This window comes from Pelophylax lessonae, assembly GCF_965119305.1.
Source record: "Pelophylax lessonae genome assembly, chromosome: 3".
NCBI lineage: Eukaryota > Metazoa > Chordata > Amphibia > Anura > Ranidae > Pelophylax > Pelophylax lessonae.
Window position 1 is genome coordinate 377,663,733 of NC_138770.1, and position 22,173 is coordinate 377,685,905.

Below are 22,173 nucleotides of genomic sequence, written 5' to 3' on the forward strand. Positions count from 1 at the left end.
GCTGAGCACAGCACAGTCCGCAACGGAATGCGGACTGTGTGAAAGAGCCCTAAGAATCGAAGACAGGCCATTTTATCGAGCTTTTATTGAGATCGTAATGTTTTTCATACAGCTTTACTACAGACCCTATCTTGTTTGTAACCCAGGGACCGCCTGTAGTTGCGATGATATGTGCGGTTTTGAAAACACGTCAAAGTTGCAAAACTGTGTTCAGGTGTTAACATTTGTTTTACCCTCAGGCACAAATGGGTTAAAGAAGAATTCCAGCACTCCAGCGGATCTACACATCCCCTGAGGCATTGTAAAAGACATGACTAGGCATGATGGGAATTGTAGTTTCTGAACAATTGGAGGGCCATAGTTTGAAGACCCCTGCTCTAGAAACTGGAAATCAGTGAAGTAGACACCACTACTCCAGTGATCTCCACTTGCTTCTGGATCCTATGCCAAGCGCCTGTCACACTGCATCGTGAACACGGAAAGGCCAGCCACTGGGTAGGGATGCCATTCAGAGATCGCTTTGCATTTTCTCAGAGAATGCAAGATGTTCTCTGATTGTATGAGGTGGACAGCCTGACTTCCATGCCCCACCATGCCACATAGTGTTCACTGAGAAAATGCAATGAAAAGTGATCAACGAATGATGCCTCTGCTGAGAACCCTTCCTCCTGTGTTCAGAATGTAGCAGGTCAGCATCTCGGCACAGGATTCAGTAGCAAATGGAGATCACCTGAGTAGTGGTGTCTACTTCAGTGATTTCCAGCTTCTTGAAACAAGGGGCCAGTTTATTGCCCTTCAAACTTCAGGGGGACCGGACTGTAGCCAGTGGAGGAAAAAAATACCCTGGCATTGATGGGAGTAAACAATGTCATAGGCTTAGTGGTCGGTAGAAGTAAAACAAATTTCATAATTGGTGTCAGTGGGAGTAATAGTGCCCCATCGTTGGTGTTAGTGGAAGAATTAGTTGCCCATCTCTAGTGTCAGGGGGAGGAATAGTGCCCCATCATTGGGGTCAGTGGCAGAATTAGTTGCCCCTCTCTGATGTCAGTGGGAGGAATTGTGCCCCATCCTTGGTGTCAGTGGGGAATTAGTTGCCCATCTCTGGTGTCAGTGGGAGGAATAGTGCCCCATAGTTTGGGTAAGTGGAAGAATTAGTTGCACATCTCTGATGTCAGTGGGAGAAATAGTCCCCCATCGTTGGTATCAGTGGGAGAATTAGTTGCCCATCCCTGATGTCAGTGGGAGGAATAGTCCCCCATCGTTGGGGTCAGTGGGAGAACTAGTTGCCCATCTCTGGTGTCAGTGGGAGGAATAGTGCCCCTTTGTTGGGGGTCAGTGGGAGAATTGGTTGCCCATCTCTGGTGTCAGTAAGAGGAATTGTGCCCCTTCATTGGGTCAGTGGAAGAATTGGTTGCCCATCTCTGCTGTCAGTGGGAGGAATAGTGCCCCATCATTGGGGTCAGTGGGAGAAATAGTAGCCCATCTCTGATGTCAGTGGGAGGAATAGTGGCCCGTCATTGGGGTCAGAGGGAGAATTAGTTGCCCATCTCTGGTGTCAGTGGGAGGAATAGTGCCCTATCGTTGGGGTCAGAGGGAGAATTAGTCGCCCATCTCTGGCGTTAGTGGGAGGAATACCACATTGTTGGTGTCAGTGGGAGTAATAGTACCTCATACCAGTGGAAGGAATATTGCCCTAGGACCAGATAAAGGCAAGCAAAGGGCCACGTCCAGCCTGTGTTCACAGTTTGGAGAACCCTGTTCTAGAGGGATTCCACAGGCATGGTAAATGTATAGTTACATTGATCCAAGCTGGGCCAATGTAACAAGGTAAAAATATCCATACTTAAAATTCTTCTTTAATAGCTTTCTGATATGAAAACTGAAGAAAGTGCTCCCAGATCTACTCACAAATACCACATAAAGCAGTGACACCCTATATTTACCAATTTCTGGTCATAAACCTTAGAGATCTAAAAATCCACAAGGAGTCACCTGGGCAGCTTAGATTTTAGGCATAAGTAACAAATGATGATTGTATGGCAGCCAAGTTCATCTCTTTCTTCCCTACATCTTCTAATGCCCCATACACACGTGCAGATTATCTGCAGACTTTTGTCTGCAGACTTACTAAATCCATATAATATGAGGTCAAACCTAAACACTTTCAATTTGTATGCAATCTGGCAGGCCCTTGCACTACATAGAAAAGGTTAGTCTGCAGATAATCTGCACGTGTGTACGGGGCATAACTGCCAAATGTTAGCAGTTGACAGAGGAAGGACAAATGCACCTGAATTTTGCAGCAAAACTTTGAGTTTACATCATTAATTAAGCAACTCAAAATAAGTATTTTATACTACTGTTTAAAACCTTGTTACAAACTATTTAAAAATGCATAACTTGAAGATGCGTTGAACTTGTAAAAGTTTATTTATATCAATTCTACGCAGCTACCCACTATCGCCCACACCAAGGTCCCACACAGAAACGTGTCAAAGGAGGTGGGAAACAACGAGCAATGAACATTCCATGGTTCTCACTACAGAAAATATTGTCTAATAAAGTCACTCAGGACACAAAGTGCTTAGGGACACAGGAGGTTTACTTTGTGCTGTGCCATGTTAAAACACTATGCAATGACTGTCCTCATTGATCAATGCAGTCCCAATCACTTGTATTGCTCCTCTGGTCAGGTACCACATGCATGCTGCTTTTACCCATCATATTTCAAGTGTGATGCATATCAATCGGATTCCCAACAACCCAGCCAGGTGCCTAGTGAGGGGATTTCTGTATCCTCTACACACACACTATATTACCAAAAGTATTGGGACACCTGCCTTTACACACACATGAACTTTAATGGCATCCCAGTCTTAGTCCGTAGGGTTCAGTATTGGTTTGGCCCACCTTTTGCAGCTATAACAGCTTCAACTCTCCTGGGAAGGCTGTCCACAAGGTTTAGGAGTGTGTCTATGGGAATGTTTGACCATTCTTCCAGAAGCATATTTGTGAGGTCAGGCACTGATGTTGGATGAGAAGGCCTGGCTCGCAGTCTGCACTTAAATTCAGCCCAAAGGTGTTTTATCAGGTTGAGGCCAGGAATTTGTGCAGGCTAGTCAAGTTCCTCCATCCCAAACTCACTCATCTATGTCTTTATGGACCTTGCTTTGTGCACTGGTCCAAATCATTTGGTGGAGGGGGGATTATGGTGTGGGGTTGTTTTTCAGGGGTTGGGCTTGGCCCCTTAGTTCCAGTGAAGGGAACTCTTAAGGTGTCAGCATACCAAAACATTTTGGAAAATTTCATGCTCCCAACTTTGTGGGAACAGTTTGTGGACGGCCCTTCCTAATCCAACATGACTGCACACCAGTGCAGAAACAAGGTCCATAAAGAAATGGATGAGTGAGTTTGGGGTGGAAGAACTTCACAGACCTGCACAGAGTCCTGACCTCAATCCGATAGAACACCTTTGGCATGAATTAGGGCCAGATGGACCACATGCAGTCCAGTGCATTTTTTTCTGCATCAAAAATGCATGGAAAGTAGGTTATATGGTTTCCAATAGCATAGTTCACACCAGTGCTTGCAGTTTCAGTGTGTTCCAGTTCCAGAAAAAAAAAAGGTAGAACATGCTAAATTTTTTCCTACACTGGACTGTGCAACGCATCACAAATGCACCAGAAAGCACCTAAATGCACTAAAAACGCACTGAAAACACATGTCCTTACTAAAGGTTAAGAAAAATGAGGGGTAAAAAAAAATGCATAGGACTGCATCAAAAATGCACCAAAAATGCACTGGAACACATCAAAAACGTGCATAAAGAAAAGCATCTGGAACGCATCCAAACTGCGTTCTATGGTGTGAACTGGTTCTTAGAGTACAGACTGCGAGTCACACCCTCTCGCCCACATCAGTGCCTGACCTCACAAATGCGCTTCTGGAAGAATGGTCAAACATTCCCATAGACACACTCAACCTTGTGGACAGCCTTCCCAGAAGAGCTGAAGCTGGTATAGCTGCAAAGGGTGGACCAAATCAATATTTAACCCTACGGACTAAGACTGGGATGCCATTAAAGTTCATGTGTGTGTAAAGGCAGATGTCCCAATACTTTTGGTAACGTATACACAGGAAGAACACAGTAAGGCCCCTTTCACACTTATGCAACGCGATTTTACAGCGATTTTGACGCGACTTTGCCGCGATTTTGACTGCAATGGCTATGGCTATGGCTCAAAACGCAATCAAATCCTGGCACAGTAGTGCAGGAACTACTTTGAAGTAGGTGCGACTTCAAAACGCACTGATATGAATGGAGCTCATTGAAAATAATGGATAACGACTTGTCATACGATTTTGCGGTCAAAAATGGCGGGACAAGTCGCACTAGTGTGAAAGGGGCCTAAAAATGAATAAATGCAGTATAAATGTAGTGCACACAATTTCTTTTTAGGGCTTATACATACAGTACTGAAATATATGCAAAATCTTTGTAGCAGAAAGTTTCTGTATAAAAAAACATAGTCCATAGTGGTAATGTTTTTCCATGCATGCCCATATAATGGAGATGTGTACGGCAGCTGTAAGGGTCAGTGAGCACACTGGAAATATAAAAATGACTGAAAGCCAAGGTCGTTCTATGCCACCGCTGCTGCATAGTGCCACTTATGCCCCATACACACGTGCAGATTATTTGCAGACTTTTGTCTGCAGACTTACCTTTTCTATGTAGTGCAAAGGCCTGCCGGATTGCATACAAATTGAAAGTGTTTAGGTTTGACCTCATATTATATGGTTTTGGTAAGTCTGCAGACAAAAGTCTGCAGATAATCTGCACGTGTGTATGGGGCATTACTCTTAGTGTATGTTAACATCTCCCCCTGGACCTGAATATACTAAGCAGCAACGGCACAGAATGACCTCAGGGCTGAAGACCATGGTCCTTCTACACCACTGCTGCCTAGTCATTCAGTGCCAGCGGGAGATAAAAACATACACGAGGACAGGTTCACATTAGGCCCTGTTCCCTCCTGACTGGTTTTCAGCTCATAAAACGCTCATCTCTGAAGTCCTAAAACGCCTAACAAGCAAAATCCTATTCATTTCAATGGCCCCTGTTCACATACGAGCAATTTATCACCTGAAGCAAAACGCCTGAAGCTCAAAAAAGTGCATGAGCTTCTTTTTTGGCAGATTACAGGCGTTTTTATTAGATGTCAATTAGTGGTGCACCGAAATTTCCGCCCGAAAATGGGCTTATTCCATTTCGGCCGAAAATGGGTTAAAAATGCTGATACTAAAGATGGCCGCCGCGGGCGCAGCGCAGGTTTCAAAAGACCCGCCTCTGGCCGGCGGCCCGCCTCCCGGTGATGTCACTACTACTACGATCTGTGCATGAATGAACTAACAGACCCGGCGGGCAGGCAAGCGGCCGCTAATAGCTGTAACTATGTGAGCGCTTCACTTCCCTATCAGGCATGTATCTCCGCTGACAGGGAAGTGAAGCGCTCACTTAATTATAGCTATTAGCGGCCGCTCGCCTGCCCGCCGGGTCTGTTAGTTCATTCATGCACAGATCGTAGTAGTAGTGACATCACCGGGAGGCGGGTCGCCAGCCAGAGGCGGGTCTTTTGAAAGGAAGAACACAGGAAAGCAGAGAGTAAGGAGACTGCATCATTGGGGTGGGGAGGGACGCTGAGGCGGGGGGGGGGGGGGGGACGCTGAGGTGAGGTTACCAATGGTATTTGTATTATGCAGCATGAGGGGGTTACTGTATTGCCACTGCTGGTCACTGATGCATTAGTGACCGACCAGTATCAGTGTTAATTAACCCCTTTGTGCTGCATTAGTGCAACCAGTATCAGTGCAACCAGTGTTAATTAATACTGATACTGGTTGCACTAATGCAGCACAAAGGGGTTAATTAACTGCCACTGGTCGGTCACTAATTCATCAGTGACCAGCAGTGACAATACAATAACCCCCTCATGCTGCATAATACTAATGTCATTGGTAATTAAATCAACCACTTAAAATTATAAATAGAACCGGCGCTCAATCACCCCCAATATGTTATAAAAATCACAGGAATAAATATGAATACACATCTAAAAACAAGCAAAGCAACAGCAAATCAATGTAAATAAGTGAACAGTAATGTGCACAGTGACAATAAGTGCAAGTATACCATTATAAAAATAAGCAGCAATATTCGTACTCTACCTAATTTCTTTTATTCTTTTACTACATCTGGTTGATGGTCAGCGCATAGGCTTATCCTAACTTTTTAAATGAACCACTTGCCAACCCGTGTTTGCCCCTGTTCTATCTATTTTAAAATCATTTGGGGGAAAAAAGTCATTTTCGGTTTCGGTTTTCGGCCAAGGGCATCCAGCATTTTCGGTTTCGGTTTTCGGCCAAGGGCATCCAGCATTTTCGGTTTCGGCCCAGAATTTTTTCATTTCGGTGCATCCCTAATGTCAATGCCTGCCTCCAAACTCCTGCAAAAAATGCCTAAAAAACGCCTGAAAATGATACGCTCAGGTTTGAATGGCGTCCATATTCCAAATCATACCGCGCATGCAGATATTTCTCTTTTAGGTTTAAACGTAAAATATGCACATAATCATACCGCGCATGAAAAGGTTTCCATTTTTGGTTTCCACGTAAAATATGTTCCAAATCATACCGCGCATGCAGATCTCTCTATTTTAGGTTTATACGTAAAATGTTCCAAATCATACCGCGCATGCAGCTTCTTCTATTTTAGCTTTACATGGCTTGTAAGCGATCACCTTGTATAACAACCCTTTCAGTTTAAAATAGAAATGAAAGGCAAACCATTTGTGTAGATATAAAAAAAACCATTATCAATACCTTTTTTTCCATTTCTTTATAAGTGATCACATTCCCTAAGTTCCCTCTGTTCTCAACTGCATAAGAGCTGGCAGGGGGGAGCAGCAACAGCACACTGACCTTCCCAGTGAATGGCTGTGCAGGGGGGGGGTGTCAGGACAAGTCTGATCATTGAAGGAGAACAGGCTGAGTTCCCAGCACTCTCTCCTGCACAGTGTGGTCAGTTTTTAATAGGACTGACAGGATCACCAGAGATTTCACATTAAGGAAGCAAAGAAGGAGAACAGAAGACTTTACCATACAAGCACATGGTACAGCAGGCTGGCACATATTAGGAATATGAAGTGTTGGGGTAACAAATGCTTTAACGCTATGAAGGGATGCAAACCACAAGGCATCCGTGGGCATAAACCCTTAGCCAATAATACGGTTGTGTTCAGATCCATATAAACTGTATGCAGTAAGCATGTGAATGTTGTGGTTTGTATACCCGTGTGCATGAGCACCTAAGAGTTGCATTTCTATCACCTGGGGCAGCAGGTGCTCAGTCCTGGTAGGATCCCCTCCGTGCCCAGTCCTGGTCGGGATCTTCTCCGTGCCCAGTCCTGGTTGGGATCCCCTCTGTGCCCAGTCCTGGTCGGGGTCCCCTATGTGCTCAGTCCTGGTCGGGATCCCCTCTGTGCCCAGTCCTGGTCGGGATCCCCTCTGTGCCCAGTCCTGGTCGGGATCCCCTCTGTGCCCAGTCCTGGTCGGGATTCCCTATGTGCTCAGTCCTGGTCGGGATCCCCTCTGTGCCCAGTCCTGGTCGGGATCCCCTCTGTGCCCAGTCCTGGTCGGGATCCCCTATGTGCTCAGTCCTGGTCGGGATCCCCTCTGTGCCCAGTCCTGGTCGGGATCCCCTCTGTGCCCAGTCCTGGTCAGGATCCCCTATGTGCTCAGTCCTGGTCGGGATCCCCTCTGTGCCCAGTCCTGGTCGGGATCCCCTATGTGCTCAGTCCTGGTCGGGATCCCCTCTGTGCTCAGTCCTGGTCGGGATCCCCTATGTGCTCAGTCCTGGTCGGGATCCCCTATGTGCTCAGTCCTGGTCGGGATCCCCTCTGTGCCCAGTCCTGGTCGGGATCTCCTTTGTGCCCAGTCCTGGTCGGGATCCCCTCCGTGCCCAGTCCTGATCGGCTCCCCTCTGTGCCCAGTCTGATTCCCTCCATGCCCAGTTATGGCTGGGTGCCCTCTGTGCCCAGTCCGATCCCCTCTGTGCCCAGTCCTGGTCGGGATCCCCTATGTGCTCAGTCCTGGTCGGGATCCCCTCTGTGCCCAGTCCTGGTCGGGATCCCCTCTGTGCCCAGTCCTGGTCAGGATCCCCTATGTGCTCAGTCCTGGTCGGGATCCCCTCTGTGCCCAGTCCTGGTCGGGATCCCCTATGTGCTCAGTCCTGGTCGGGATCCCCTCTGTGCTCAGTCCTGGTCGGGATCCCCTATGTGCTCAGTCCTGGTCGGGATCCCCTATGTGCTCAGTCCTTATCGGGATCCCCTCTGTGCCCAGTCCTGGTCGGGATCTCCTTTGTGCCCAGTCCTGGTCGGGATCCCCTCCGTGCCCAGTCCTGATCGGCTCCCCTCTGTGCCCAGTCTGATTCCCTCCATGCCCAGTTATGGCTGGGTGCCCTCTGTGCCCAGTCCGATCCCCTCTGTGCCCAGTCCTGGTCGGGATCCCCTATGTGCTCAGTCCTGGTCGGGATCCCCTCTGTGCCCAGTCCTGGTCGGGATCCCCTCTGTGCCCAGTCCTGGTCAGGATCCCCTCTGTGCCCAGTCCTGGTCAGGATCCCCTATGTGCTCAGTCCTGGTCGGGATCCCCTCTGTGCCCAGTCCTGGTCGGGATCCCCTATGTGCTCAGTCCTGGTCGGGATCCCCTCTGTGCTCAGTCCTGGTCGGGATCCCCTATGTGCTCAGTCCTGGTCGGGATCCCCTCTGTGCTCAGTCCTGGTCGGGATCCCCTATGTGCTCAGTCCTGGTCGGGATCCCCTATGTGCTCAGTCCTGGTCGGGATCCCCTCTGTGCCCAGTCCTGGTCGGGATCTCCTTTGTGCCCAGTCCTGGTCGGGATCCCCTCCGTGCCCAGTCCTGATCGGCTCCCCTCTGTGCCCAGTCTGATTCCCTCCATGCCCAGTTATGGCTGGGTGCCCTCTGTGCCCAGTCCGATCCCCTCTGTGCCCAGTCCTGGTCGGGATCCCCTATGTGCTCAGTCCTGGTCGGGATCCCCTCTGTGCCCAGTCCTGGTCGGGATCCCCTCTGTGCCCAGTCCTGGTCAGGATCCCCTCTGTGCCCAGTCCTGGTCGGGATCCCCTATGTGCTCAGTCCTGGTCGGGATCCCCTATGTGCTCAGTCCTGGTCGGGATCCCCTATGTGCTCAGTCCTGGTCGGGATCCCCTATGTGCTCAGTCCTGGTCGGGATCCCCTCTGTGCCCAGTCCTGGTCGGGATCCCCTCTGTGCCCAGTCCTGGTCGGGATCTCCTTTGTGCCCAGTCCTAGTCGGGATCCCCTCCGTGCCCAGTCCTGATCGGCTCCCCTCTGTGCCCAGTCTGATTCCCTCCATGCCCAGTTATGGCTGGGTGCCCTCTGTGCCCAGTCCGATCCCCTCTGTGCCCAGTCCTGGTCGGGTCCCCTCCGTGCCCAGTCCTGGTCCAATCCCCTTTGTGCCCAGTCCTGGTCAGAACCCCTCCATGCCCAGTCCTGGTTCGATCCCCTCCGTGCCTGGTCAGAACCCCTCCGTGATCAGTCTCGTTCAGAACCCCTCAATGCCCAGTCCTGGTCAGAACCACATCGTGCCTGGTCAGAACCCCTCCGTGATCAGTCCTGGTAAGAACCCCTCCGTGACTGGTGAGAACCCATCCGCGCCCAGTCCTGGTCACTCAGAACCCCTCCCTGCCTGGTCAGAACCCCTCCGTGATCAGTCCTGGTAAGAACCCCTCCATGACTGGTCAGAACCCCTCTGTGCCCAGTCCTAGTCAGAACCCTTCTCATCACCCCATACAAGGATGGGATCTCTCCTCCTCCATACACAATACTGAGCACAGGCTGGAGAGACACCATCACCCAGAGGACACTGGAGTCCATTACCTGCCCCATGAGCAGCCATGGTGATCAGGCTTCCTATGGCACTACATGCAGCTATTGTGTATAATGCACACACCCGGGATGGATCCCCGTATTAGAGGGCAGGATCTTATACCTGTCTCCCTTCTCCAGCCATTCATAGCGGGCGGGTGGACGGCTGACTGCTGGCTGCTCCCGGCGGCGGAGGATCATGTAGCTGGACGGAGTGCAGGGATGAGCGGAACACGCTTTGTGAATGGGACATCGGGAGACATAGGACGGCTCTCAGCCAGATGCTGCATTCACACACTGGGCCGGCCTACAGCAACAGACACGCCCCCACAGGCTCCTATTGGCTCTCCCGCTAGGAGAAAGTAAAACCTCACTACACAGCTGGCTGAGGAGGAAAGTTCTCCACTCTCCAGTATGGGAGAGAGAGAGAGGGGGAGCTGCACAATGCTGTGTAATATCACCACAATGCATGTATACTATGATTGTATACTATCACCACAATGCATGTACACTATGATTGTATACTATCACCACAATGCCTGTACACTATGATTGTATACTATCACCACAATGCCTGTACACTATGATTGTATACTATGATTGTATACTATCACCACAATGCATGTACACTATGATTGTATACTATCACCACAATGCCTGTACACTATGATTGTATACTATCACCACAATGCCTGTACACTATGATTGTATACTATGATTGTATACTATCACCACAATGCCTGTACACTATGATTGTATACTATGATTGTATACTATCACCACAATGCATGTATACTATGATGGTATACTATCACCACAATGCTTGTACACTATGATTGTATACTATCACCACAATGCCTGTACACTATGATTGTATACTATGATTGTATACTATCACCACAATGCATGTACACTATGATTGTATACTATCACCACAATGCCTGTACACTATGATTGTATACTATCACCACAATGCCTGTACACTATGATTGTATACTATGATTGTATACTATCACCACAATGCATGTATACTATGATTGTATACTATCACCACAATGCATGTACACTATGATTGTATACTATCACCACAATGCCTGTACACTATGATTGTATACTATCACCACAATGCCTGTACACTATGATTGTATACTATCACCACAATGCCTGTACACTATGATTGTATACTATGATTGTATACTATCACCACAATGCATGTATACTATGATTGTATACTATCACCACAATGCATGTATACTATGATTGTATACTATCACCACAATGCATGTACACTATGATTGTATACTATCACCACAATGCATGTACACTATGATTGTATACTATCACCACAATGCCTGTACACTATGATTGTATACTATGATTGTATACTATCACCACAATGCATGTATACTATGATTGTATACTATCACCACAATGCCTGTACACTATGATTGTATACTATGATTGTATACTATCACCACAATGCATGTACACTATGATTGTATACTATCACCACAATGCATGTACACTATGATTGTATACTATCACCACAATGCCTGTACACTATGATTGTATACTATCACCACAATGCCTGTACACTATGATTGTATACTATGATTGTATACTATCACCACAATGCATGTATACTATGATTGTATACTATCACCACAATGCATGTACACTATGATTGTATACTATCACCACAATGCCTGTACACTATGATTGTATACTATCACCACAATGCCTGTACACTATGATTGTATACTATCACCACAATGCCTGTACACTATGATTGTATACTATGATTGTATACTATCACCACAATGCATGTATACTATGATTGTATACTATCACCACAATGCATGTACACTATGATTGTATACTATCACCACAATGCCTGTACACTATGATTGTATACTATCACCACAATGCCTGTACACTATGATTGTATACTATGATTGTATACTATCACCACAATGCATGTATACTATGATGGTATACTATCACCACAATGCCTGTACACTATGATTGTATACTATCACCACAATGCCTGTACACTATGATTGTATACTATGATTGTATACTATCACCACAATGCCTGTACACTATGATTGTATACTATGATTGTATACTATCACCACAATGCCTGTACACTATGATTGTATACTATGATTGTATACTATCACCACAATGCATGTATACTATGACTGTATACTATGATTGTATACTATCACCACGATGCATGTATACTATGATTGTATACTATCACCACAATGCATGTATACTATGATTGTATACTATCACCACAATGCCTGTACACTATGATTGTATACTATCACCACAATGCCTGTACACTATGATTGTATACTATTATTGTATACTATCACCACAATGCATGTATACTATGATTGTATACTATCACCACAATGCCTGTACACTATGATTGTATACTATGATTGTATACTATCACCACAATGCCTGTACACTATGATTGTATACTATGATTGTATACTATCACCACAATGCATGTATACTATGACTGTATACTATGATTGTATACTATCACCACGATGCATGTATACTATGATTGTATACTATCACCACAATGCCTGTATACTATGATTGTATACTATCACCACAATGCCTGTACACTATGATTGTATACTATGATTGTATACTATCACCACAATGCCTGTACACTATGATTGTATACTATGATTGTATACTATCACCACAATGCCTGTACACTATGATTGTATACTATGATTGTATACTATCACCACAATGCATGTATACTATGATTGTATACTATGATTGTATACTATCACCACAATGCATGTATACTATGATTGTATACTATCACCACAATGCATGTATACTATGATTGTATACTATCACCACAATGGCTGTATAATATCACTACAATGATTGTTTAATATCACCACAATGGCTCTATATTATCACCACAATGGTTGTATATTATCACCACAATGGCTCTATATTATCACCACAATGGCTCTATATTATCACCACAATGGTTGTATATTATCACCACAATGGCTCTATATTATCATCACAATGGCTGTGTACTATGATTGTATATTATCACCACAATAGTTGTATATTATCACCACAATGGCTGTGTACTATGATTGTATATTATCACCACAATGGCTGTATATTATCACCACAATGGCTGTATATTATCACCACAATGGCTCTATATTATCACCACAATGGCTCTATATTATCACCACAATGGTTGTATATTATCACCACAATGGCTCTATATTATCATGACAATGGCTGTGTACTATGATTGTATATTATCACCACAATGGTTGTATATTATCACCACAATGGCTGTGTACTATGATTGTATATTATCACCACAATGGCTCTATACTATCACCACAATGGCTGTACATTATCACCACAATGGCTGTGTATTATCACCACAATGGCTGTATATTATCACCACAATGCCTGCATAGTATCACCACAATGGCTGTATAGTATCACCACAATGGCTGTATATTATCACCACAATGCCTGTATAGTATCACCACAATGGCTGTGTAGTATCACCACAATGGTTGTATAGTATCACCACAATGGCTGTATATTACCACCACAATGGCTGTATATTATCACCACAATGGCTGTAGTATCACCACAATGCCTGCATAGTATCACCAATGGTCGTATATTATCACCACAATGGCTGTATAATGTCACCTCAATGACTGTCTACTATGAATGTATAATATCACAACAATGACTGTCTACTATGAATGTATAATATCACCACAATGACTGTCTTCTATTAATGTATAATATCACCACGATTGCTGTATACTATGGCTATCTAATATCACGACAATGGTTGTATAGTATCACGACAATGGCTGTATAGTATCACGACAATGACTGTATAGTATCACGACAATGGCTGTGTAGTATCACCACAATGGCTGTATAGTATCACCACAATGGCTGTATATTACCACCACAATGGCTGTATATTACCACCACAATGGCTGTATATTACCACCACAATGGCTGTATAGTATCACCACAATGGCTGTATATTACCACCACAATGGCTGTATATTACCACCACAATGGCTGTATAGTATCACCACAATGGCTGTATAATGTCACCTCAATGAATGTCTACTATGAATGTATAATATCACCACAATGACTGTCTACTATGAATGTATAATATCACCACAATTGCTGTATACTATGGCTGTGTAATATCACCACAATGGCTGTATAGTATCACCACAATGGCTGTATATTACCACCACAATGGCTGTATATTACCACCACAATGGCTGTATAGTATCACCACAATGGCTGTATATTACCACCACAATGGCTGTATATTACCTCCACAATGGCTGTATAGTATCACCACAATGGCTGTATAATGTCACCTCAATGAATGTCTACTATGAATGTATAATATCACCACAATGACTGTCTACTATGAATGTATAATATCACCACAATTGCTGTATACTATGGCTGTGTAATATCACCACAATGGCTGTATAGTATTACCACAATGGCTGTATATTACCACAATGGCTGTATAGTATCACCACAATGGCTGTATATTACCACCACGTGGGCTGTGTAGTATCACCACAATGGCTGTATAGTATCACCACAATGGCTGTATATTAACACCACAATGCCTGTATAGTATCACCACAACGGCTGTATATTACCACCACAATGGCTGTATAGTATCACCACAATGGCTGTATAGTATCACCACAATGGCTGTATGGTATCACCACATTGGCCGTATATTATCACCACAATGGCTGTATAATGTCACCTCAATGACTGTCTACTATGAATGTATAATATCACCACAATTGCTGTATACTATGGCTGTGTAATATCACCACAATGGCTGTATAGTATTACCACAATGGCTGTATAGTATTACCACAATGGCTGTATAGTATCACCACAATGACTGTATATTACCACCACAATGGCTGTATATTACCACCACAATGGCTGTATAGTATCACCACAATGGCTGTATATTACCACCACAATAGCTGTATATTACCTCCACAATGGCTGTATATTATCACCACAATGGCTGTATAATGTCACCTCAATGAATGTCTACTATGAATGTATAATATCACCACAATGACTGTCTACTATGAATGTATAATATCACCACAATTGCTGTATACTATGGCTGTGTAATATCACCACAATGGCTGTATAGTATTACCACAATGGCTGTATAGTATCACCACAATGGTTGTATATTACCACCACGTGGGCTGTGTAGTATCACCACAATGGCTGTATAGTATCACCACAATGCCTGTATAGTATCACCACAACGGCTGTATATTACCACCACAATGGCTGTATAGTATCACCACAATGGCTGTATAGTATCACCACAATGGCTGTATAGTATCACCACATTGGCCGTATATTACCACCACAATGGCTGTATATTACCTCCACAATGGCTGTATATTATCACCACAATGGCTGTATAATGTCACCTCAATGAATGTCTACTATGAATGTATAATATCACCACAATGACTGTCTACTATGAATGTATAATATCACCACAATTGCTGTATACTATGGCTGTGTAATATCACCACAATGGCTGTATAGTATTACCACAATGGCTGTATAGTATCACCACAATGGTTGTATATTACCACCACGTGGGCTGTGTAGTATCAACACAATGGCTGTATAGTATCACCACAATGGCTGTATATTACCACCACAATGCCTGTATAGTATCACCACAATGGCTGTATATTACCACCACAATGGCTGTATAGTATCACCACAATGGCTGTATAGTATCACCACAATGGCTGTATATTACCACCACATTGGTCGTATATTATCACCACAATGGCTGTATAATGTCACCTCAATGACTGTCTACTATGAATGTATAATATCACTACAATTGCTGTATACTATGGCTGTGTAATATCACCACAATGGCTGTATAGTATTACCACAATGGCTGTATAGTATTACCACAATGGCTGTATAGTATCACCACAATGGCTGTATATTACCACCACAATGGCTGTATATTACCACCACAATGGCTGTATAGTATCACCACAATGGCTGTATATTACCACCACAATGGCTGTATAGTATCACCACAATGGCTGTATATTACCACCACAATGGCTGTATAGTATCACCACAATGGCTGTATATTACCACCACAATGGCTGTATAGTATCACCACAATGGCTGTATATTACCACCACAATGGCTGTATAGTATCACCACAATGGCTGTGTAGTATCACCACATTGGTCGTATATTATCACCACAATGGCTGTATAGTATCACCACAATGGCTGTATAGTATCACCACAATGGCTGTATATTACCACCACAATGGCTGTATAGTATCACCACAATGGCTGTATAGTATCACCACAATGGCTGTATAGTATCACCACAATGGCTGTATATTACCACCACAATGGCTGTATAGTATCACCACAATGGTCGTATATTATCACCACAATGGCTGTATAATGTCACCTCAATGACTGTCTACTATGAATGTATAATATCACCACAATGACGGTCTACTATGAATGTATAATATCACCACAATTGCTGTATACTTTGGCTGTGTAATATCACCACAATGGATGCATAATATCACCACAATGGCTGTCCATGACTGTATAATATCACCACAATAGCTGGGTACTAGGGCTGTGTACAAGCCCATCAAAGCTACTCTACATTCTGTACAACTGCTACAGTACTGGTGTATTCTCAAAAATATAGCAATTAACATGGACTCATGAGCACCTTTATTACTGAGAGCATAATAAATGTCATCCATTGTAAAACAACAGGTCCCTGGAAGGGTCAAAATACTACCACTTCTATTTGCATTGCATTTATACGCCCTTGCAGTGACTTGTTTTCATGCAGGTCACTGCACATGGTGTAAACTGGCCCCAAAGAAAGTTGAATGAAAAGTCATTTCAATAAAGTAAAAAAAAAAAAAAGTGTGATGTATTGTAAGAATGAATCGCACAGCCTCCTTGCAGCACACACTACCAGGTGCACCTTATAGAGAACATAACACACACCCACTCATGTCTACAGAGCTTTAGTATAACTCTCCAGCAGGCGGTAAATCATAACTTCTCTTTAGCATCTTAACACTTCCTGGTCTGTCAGATGCCTGTGTTTCCCTCCACCAACCCCTACTTTACTACAGGAGACAAAAGCGAGGTAGGGGCTGGCAGAAGGAACCACAAAGCACAGGTAGGTAACAGACATCTGACACTTATAAAAATGTTGGACAAAAAAAAAAAAAATAGCCTGGCGCTAATAAACAAACAATTCATAGAAGTAAACCAAAATCCAGTGTATTACAGCAGTCCTTGTATGATAATGCTCATATGGCTTTTTACTGAAAAGCCAAAACAAGTCCACTGATTCAGGGCTGGCCTTAAAAAGGTAGGGAGTGGAAGCAACCTCCCAAACATGTAAGAGAAAAGAGAAAGAAAGGAGCCTCTGAGTGTAGACTGTTAAAATATTCATTCTAAAAATAAGGAGTAAAAAACTCACATGAGAATGAAGAATACAAGCATATCATGATGGGGTTTCACCCAGAGGACGTTAAGGGGCGTTGGAGCTCAGATGTGCCCATGCTGGAGCTGTCACCACTTGAGAAAGGAGCGCGCATAGTGGTATTCTCTCTACTGAGCATGCTCCGAAACGCGTTGTGGACTAGTGACGTCATAGACGAGTGCTGGGTTCCTGCATGCGGTCCACCTCTTGGTTCAGGCTACTCCTTTATTCTACCACACAGCCGGACGGAACTACCTTAACCAGTGGCAGTGACATCTGAGCCCCAACGCCCCAGGACATCCTCTGGGTGAAACCCCATCATGATAGGCTTGTATTCTTCATTCTCATGTGAGTTTTACTCCTTATTTTTAGAATGAAGAGAAAAGGGAACGAATGGCCCCTTTTATTCATGGGGTAGTGGCAGGTGAGGATAGTTTAGGAGAAGGAATAGGCAGAGTTTAAGTTGTCAGGCAGTTTAGAGCCTGTCAGAGTTTAAGGTAAGCTGATTGGCTATAGGGTTTAGTTAGTTTACTTGAGTATCTAGGGAGAATAAGCCCCTGACCTGTCTGAGCCGGTTTCTCCCGCCTGTGAAGAAGTTCAAAGTTGATTGGCTGAAGGGGTTCAAGAGGACCCATTTAAGGATCCCCTCACAGATGAGCCGTCACTCCGTCGGTCAAGCAGCGAAGAAAGAAGACAGCCCAGCGGTTCCAGAGTCCATCGTCGGCGGTAGCGTTTGTCCACTGTCGGTAGTCCAGCAGGCGGTTCGGGGTGGAAGACGTCAGCGGCGGCTTTCCTGGGAGAAGAGGAGAAGAGAAGAAGAAGAGGAGTTAGGCGCCCCCGCTTACCTCAGCCGAGATGAGCCTCCTAAGAAGACTGATCGAGCGGGCGGGAGAAGATGGCGGTGAAGATTGGCTCCGGAGGTGTTTTGAATTGCCGCTCGTCGCTGCATCCGAGGGAGCGGAAGGTGAAGACCGCGCAGGACCGGCATCGACGGTGGCCGCCGGAAGAGACGTCGGAAGAGGATCGGGTGACGCGGCGGGCGCAGAAGGAAGATCGTCATCGTCGGTGACGCCGGGCGTAGAAGACGTCACGGAGAGGGGTGTGCGCAGGCGCGCCACACCCGGAAGAACCGGCCAAGGAATCGGGCCGGCGAAGAGGCGGCGCACTCCGCGCCAACGGTTCTCCCCTCCGGCGGACGTCTTGAAGACTCGCCAAGAAGAAGACAGGCGGGAAGACCTGCTCCAGGACCCGGAGCGAGGGCCCGGTCGGAAGCGGCGGGATCGATCGGCGGGACCAGGAATCCGGAGGGGATCGCGCCGGCGAGATCAGGTGAGGAGAACTTCATGGACACTGTGCCAGCCCCCACATTGCTCGCTAGGCCCCCAGGAAATCTGCCTCTCACACCAGCCAGACATTTAGACTTCAGGCCTTCCGGGACACAGCAGCCCGGGCCACCAGCCCCTACTAGGGCCCCTAGGCCCCCCGGGACGCATCAGCAGGGGTCACCAGCATCTGCCTTAAGCACTGGGCCCCCAGGAATACAGCAGGTTACCTCAGCTTTTAACACTGGGGGTGCTGTCGCTCAGGACAGTACCCCCCTGCCAGCCATTTCAGGTTTACTTCAAAATTTCTTAAAGGATTTTAAGTCTATGCTTGAGACCAGTCCGGTTACTGGGTCTTGCACTGGTACACCGGCCAATTCTACAGCAGTATCTGCCAACCCCGCTCATGTAACGGGCGACATGGGGTTATCACAACATGCCCCTTCACCTAGGGATGTCTGGGTTCCTCCCATGGGCAATTTGGAGGTCGAACCTCATAGGCCCCAAAGCTTGCACTCTGAGATGTCTGCTTCTTATCTCCTGGCTCAATCACAAAATTTACCTGAGACTTCCCTTAGGGAAACTCTCACCTGTGAAATGTCCCCGCTAGGTTTCCACCTATCCGAATCAGTTAAGGAGAGGATATGGCAGGGACATTTTATTGATATGTTGTCACTGTTGCCTTCAGCTAGGGATTTTGTCGCTAAAGGGGATAGGAAGGATGATGAGGAACGAAGGCGCCCTGTTTCCAAATCTTTCAATAACTGGTTACAGGGTTTCTTTATTTTTTCATCAGTAATGTGTGAGAGATTCCCTACCAAAAGTGTGGGGCTTTTTCAACACGCGGATATCATATTAGAAGCGTACAAGAATTTCGGTGGGACATCATGGTTCCAGTATGACGTGGCTTTTCGCCAAAAACTGGCGGTGCAGCCTGCCATGAAATGGGGAACTAAGGACGTCAGCCTTTGGCTGGACCTTTTTCTCCCCCAGAGGTCTATTTTTTCCAGACAGCCCTTTCCGAGTCAACAGTCCCAAGCAGCCTCTCCGGGTTTTCAATTTAGAAAAGGAGTGTGCTTTAACTTCAACGAATCCGTCTGTAAGTGGCCGGGTTCGTGCAAGTATCGGCACAAATGCGCCTTTTGCTCTGGGGCCCACCCCATTGCAAAATGCTTCAAGAAGCAAGGGGGTCAGGCACCGGGTTTTCTACACAAAGGCGGTAACCCCAGTGAACCTCACCGCCATGCTCCCGTGGCTCCAGCGCTACCCAGACAGGGTGAGAGCCACCCTACTAATTGAGGGCTTTCAGGACGGTTTCCCCCTTCCCAAATTTTACGGTAAGGGTTGTAAGTTGGTAGATAACCTTAGATCCGTGGCGGGTTTGGAATCGGTTGTGGCCGAAAAGGTAAGTAAAGAAATCGAGTTAGGTAGATTCGCTGGCCCTTTCTCTGTCCCACCCTTTGAGGATTTTAGGATCTCCCCTTTGGGCATTGTCCAAAAGAAGGAGCCTAATTCTTACAGGCTTATTCATCATTTGTCGTTTCCTTTCGGGGATTCCTTAAATGATGAAATAAGCGAGGATTTAGCTACGGTCCAATATTCTTCGTTTGACGATGCCTTGGTTAAATTAAGGGGTCTGGGAAAAGGGGTTTTGATGGCCAAGGCGGACATCAAATCGGCTTTTCGTCTGCTGCCGGTTCACCCGGACGCCTTTAATTCCCTGGGGTTTTTCTTTTCGGGTAATTTTTATTTTGACAGATGTCTCCCCATGGGATGTTCACTGTCATGTTTTTATTTTGAGTGTTTTGCCACCTTTTTGGAATGGGCAGTTTCGCTACTTTGCGATTCGACTGACATCGTCCATTATTTGGACGATTTTTTGTTCTTGGGAAGGGCAGGGTCTACAGACTGCTCGCGCTTGCTGAATGGTTTTCTTCAGTTGTGCGAGCTGTTTGGGATCCCGTTGGCACATGAGAAGACGGCTTTTCCGTCTACTTGCATTCAATTTTTAGGCATCACAATCGACTCCGATGAGATGGAATTTAGGCTCCCGCTAGACAAAGTGTCTAAATTGAAGTTTTGCCTTCTGACTTTGATCTGGAGACGTAAGGTTCGCCTTAAGGAGATGCAGTCCTTGCTTGGTTTGCTGGCTTTTGCTTCCAGGGTTATCCCCCTGGGTAAGCTATTTTCCAGGAAACTGTATGCAACGATTGCGGGTCTGAAGTCGCCAAATTCTCACGTGAGGTTAACTCAGGAGGTCAGGGAGGATATGCTGGTGTGGTTCCAGTTTTTAACGGATTTCAATGGCAAAAGTCTTTGGCAGGAAGAATTTGTTCTTGACAAGGATTTTTGTCTCTTCACCGATTCAGCGGGTTCGTTCGGCTTCGCCGCCATTTGGCGCACGCATTGGTGCGCTGATCGCTGGTGCCAGAAATGGGTTCAATTGGGTTATACACGCAATAGTGTTCTTCTCGAGCTCTTTCCCATTGTGGTGGCCCTGGAGGTTTGGGGCCATCATTTTCGGAACAGGAGATTAATGGTTCGGACTGATAACAGGGGGGTGATGTTCGCTATCAATTGTTTGTCTTCGAAATCCCCTCCTGTTATAGCCTTATTGCGGTATTTAGTAGCTAAATGCTTATCATTTAATATTTGGATTAAGGCGACTTTTGTCCCCGGCAAAGATAATGGTTTGGCGGATGCTTTGTCTCGCTTACAGATGGAGCGATTTTTTACGCTGTTTCCGGAAGCGGACGAGCTGAGCTGTCATTACCCGAGCCACCTATGGCACATAGTCTAGACTTGGTAGCAAAGAATGTTTTGCGTTCTTTGGCTCCGGCGACCATGGCGGGATACCAATCAGCATGGTCATTATGGGTGTCGCATCTTCAGTCCTTGGGTGCATCCCCCGATAGTTTTTCGGAAAATTTGGTTTTGTCCTTTTTAAATTCTTTATTCCGTATGGAGTATGCTTGGTCTCATGTAAACAAAATTCTGGCAGGAGTATCCTTTTTCGTTAAGTTAAAAAATTTCCCTTCATGCTCTTCCTTTTTTACAGTGCGTCAGGCCCTGAAGGGTTACCGTAAAGCGAAATTCTTGCCCGATTACTGTCCCACTTTTGGAGAGCTTGTGTGCAGTTACGTCGGTCGTTTGTTTTTCTTTTTATGAGTCGGTCCTTTTTCGGGCGGCTTTTTCGTTGATGTTCTTTGCGGCACTGAGAATATCGGAGCTGGTGCCGACGAGTAGGACGCT

General features: G+C 45.7%; 1 protein-coding gene across 2 annotated transcripts in view; it reads right to left on the reverse strand.

Moving 5' to 3' along the window:
• GPR63 (G protein-coupled receptor 63) overlaps positions 1-22,173 on the reverse strand; it is a 100,875-nt gene that overhangs the window by 49,670 nt on the left and 29,032 nt on the right. Inside the window, exon 1 of one of the 2 annotated variants that reach the window (XM_082252106.1) lies at positions 10,083-10,191. The exons of the other annotated variant lie outside the window; for it this stretch is intronic. The gene's annotated coding sequence lies outside the window, so the exon portion shown is untranslated. Of the gene's footprint in view, positions 1-10,082; positions 10,192-22,173 lie in introns of those variants that run through there. 2 annotated transcript variants of the gene reach the window in all.